Source organism: Fukomys damarensis, unplaced genomic scaffold, assembly GCF_012274545.1.
Source record: "Fukomys damarensis isolate Sample0158 unplaced genomic scaffold, DMR_v1.0_HiC HiC_scaffold_28, whole genome shotgun sequence".
Lineage (NCBI taxonomy): Eukaryota > Metazoa > Chordata > Mammalia > Rodentia > Bathyergidae > Fukomys > Fukomys damarensis.
This window is the reverse complement of record NW_022900940.1, coordinates 10901592-10905108: the sequence shown is the minus strand read 5'-3', so window position 1 is coordinate 10905108 and position 3517 is coordinate 10901592. Positions and strand designations below refer to the sequence as shown.

Below are 3517 nucleotides of genomic sequence, written 5' to 3'. Positions count from 1 at the left end.
TATTTGGACTGTAAAGTGATTCACTGGCAGCCGATGTATGCATTCACCTAGCCACTGACTACGTCAAATGACTGCCTTGAAAATTTACTGCTGGTTAAATATTTTAAACTTCTACCAATATTATCTCATATCCAATTAAGGTCTCGTTGAGGCAGATTTTTTAAAAACTCTCTTTCATTGAAGGCAGTGTTCATGAAGCTAATCACAGCTAAGGTATACTTACTCCTCTCACTTTGAGGTCTAATTTTCTGGAGGGAAGATGCCTTACCCTGTGGGAAGTTATCAACAAGAGCTCAGAAAAGAATAGGGTGTGGGGTGGGTGCTCAGTATTGGAGATGAAAGGCGTGGAGAATTGGCTGCTTACTTCGTGCCTCTGTCCGCTCTCCAGTTTCTTTAATTAGTTCCCTTGGCATTTCTGAGGAAAAATAGGTGGCACACTCCCCTAAAGTCTCATGTTCTTCCACCCACTACTTTCTCTTAAAAGTAACAGTTTACTTGAAAACTCATTTATCTTGAATTTTATAATCAGTCTCTCTGCAACACAGTTTAAAATTATGGCTGTAGAGGAGTCAAAAGAAATCTTGAAACAAAATGTTTTAATTCTCTGCTTCTCTAGTGAAGCATAAGGGGGCTATTACCCAAAGTATCACACTCAAAATACAGCACATTTATTCAGGATTAGGAAAGTTGAATTTTCTTTGATTGCTCAACTGCAGGAAATACTCTCTTTACCGCAACAGACATTATGAAATTAAGACATCAATAATTCCTTTAAAATTTCCATCCTGATTTACAATACACAATTTCATCTGGTCCTTACAATCACTCTGCAAAGCGGTTATTTCAGAATTTCTCAGTCTTGGCATTATAGAGAGCTGAAGCCAGATAATTCCTTGTTGAGAAGGCTTTCCAGCACACTGCAGAATGTTCAGCAGTATCCATGGTTTCTCCCCTAGAATCTCATATCACACACAATACACACCTTTGTGATGATTAAAATGCCTCTAGATATTTCTTTCTGAGTGAGGCAGTCAAGAAGCAGCAAAATCTCAGCTGGGATCCCATGAGGTACCTATAATCCTGATTTTTTTCAAGGACATTTCATTAGACACACCTAGGGGAATACCCAAGTTTATCAAGACTTTAGTGTCTCTCCTAACTGAACTTTTAATACCTTCAGTAATTTTTCAGCTCCATCTGAGAAACATCCCAAAATCTATCCACTCATCTCTATCTCTACTACCACCACTCAGACCAACGAACTGCCTCTTGCTTCAGCTACTGAAATAACTTATGTACAATTCATAGACCAGTTTTCCTCTCTTAAATCCACATCCTGTACAAATAGTATCTTAAAAGCAAATCTAATCATAGTAACACATGATTTAAAGCCCCCAATATTGTCACAATGCATTAAGAACAAAATCCAAATCATTCATCTCACTTATTTCTCTGATATCTGACCTTCACTCAGTACACTAATTAAAATGACTGTCACAATCTTACAATATGACCAGTTCATTATCAAGTTGAAGTCTCTGCATAAGCTGTTCTTTTTGTTAGGATTGCACTTTTACTGACATTCGTGGCCATTTCTTCCAGATCTTAGCTAAGCCAAGTTAATACTCTGTTTGTCTAGATTACATACATATTATGTTAATTATTATCATACAATGCCAACTCCAATGATGTCTTGCACTATCTTTTGTTAAGTCTAGCACATAGTAGACTTTCAATTAATGTATATTGAATAAAAATATAAAATAATGACTTATAATTCACAAGGTCAGAACCAGAAATGGAATGAGATGGTTCTTTCCATTATACCATTACAACACAATAATTACAAAGCTACCCATTCGTAAAACATTTATAATAGAAATACAACAGGGATAGGATGTAGATTGTAAGGTGGGAATCTTTAAAATGGAAAAGGCTCACCATCTCTGGAAGAATCGCACACACCTTTTATTTTTAAAGCATGTGTGAGAACTGCCAAAGTGGAATAGTAGGGAAGAAAGTAATAGGAGTTGGAGCCACCATACAAGTTGCACTTAGGAGATTAGCTAAAATTGTATCCTGAAGAAGGATTAGGTTAATATCCACCTCACCAATCTGTACCTGTCGATATTTTGGCCTTAAGGAAGTCTAGCTTAATAATGTCAACTGCAGGAGAATTACCAGCTAGAGAGAATGAGTTAAGTATCCTATTTAGAGGTCACTGCAGGTAATGTGACTTCTCTGGGCTGTGATCCAAGGACACTCTTTCTGTGCCTGTGTGAAATGGTGACTCAATTTCTCAGCCATTTCTTTGTGTGCGTGCTCAGAGCAAAAGCTGTCATCTGTGCTACAGGTGGCTAGGATAGTTCTCCACTGGGAAACTGCAACAGCCCCCAACTGAGATGAAAACATAAAGCTGGTATCTCTTGTGATCAGCATAATTTAAGAACTTGGAATCTGTGACAATAATGACTAAAATGATAAGAGTTGGTTTTCACATAAAGAGTAATGGGAAGGCTGAAAAGAAATAGCTTTGATAATGAAATTCAAAATGAAACAAATTAAATTTCAAGTATATTCTATGCAACTCCCTGATGATTGTAGGGAGTGGAGGGTAGAGGGAGAATGTGAACATTTTATTTCTTTGTACTTTCTCTTCTTGACTGATTGTATGCTAATTTGAGGATCCAAAGTGATTTATAAATAAGGATATTTAGAAATAAAAAACAGGGAAATTTAATTAGAGAAAGCATTTTGTGGATCTAATATGCTGCAGCTCTGAATGATTTCACAACCATGAGTAAAATTACCAGTTACTAAAATCACAATGATACAAATACTTTTATAGGATGCTCATAGTGACTTAAAAATAGCATAATACAAACTTTAGAAGTAACACCACTTTGAATCCTGCATATAATTTTATTCAAAGATTACAACTCATCATCCAAAAGTAGTACTTTTTCCTGTAATATAAGATATGTACTCCAGATAATAATAAAGTTGGGAGCAACCAAGGTAACACAAAAAAAAGCCTAGAACTTTTCATAACTACAAAGAGCACCATCAAAAATAAAATACATCTTCTTTCAATGACAGTACAACAGATTCATGGATCAGCATGTATTTATTACTAACCAAAATCCCCATTTGCTAAAACTAAAATGATTGCCACAACGTCTTCCTCAAGAGAGTTCATACATTAGTGAAAGTAATCTATATTTCAAAGCATGTGCCAGCTGGTCATGGTGGTGTATGCCGGTAATCCCAGAATTCTGGGAGGCGAAGACGTAAGGACTGAGTTAAAACCCAAGCTGTACAATTTAATGACCTTGCAAGAACCTGTGTCAAAGACAGAGAGACAGACAGACAGACAGACACCTGGGAATGTAGAAAGGTGCAGGAGATCTGGGTTTAATTCTAAATACCAAGGTAAAAATAAATTTACCTATCAACCCATCAGGTTTCTCTCTCTTAAAAGACTAGCACTTCTTTTTTTTTTTTTTTTTTTTTTTTT

General features: G+C 36.1%; 1 long non-coding RNA gene across 1 annotated transcript in view; it reads left to right on the top strand.

The window, feature by feature from the left end:
• The first annotated feature begins 1009 nt into the window (after positions 1-1009).
• LOC117283614 overlaps positions 1010-3517 on the top strand; it is a 67475-nt gene continuing 64967 nt past the window's right edge. The window contains exon 1 of the long non-coding RNA XR_004514643.1: positions 1010-1068. This is a non-coding gene — a long non-coding RNA (uncharacterized LOC117283614). The remainder of the gene's footprint in view (positions 1069-3517) is intronic.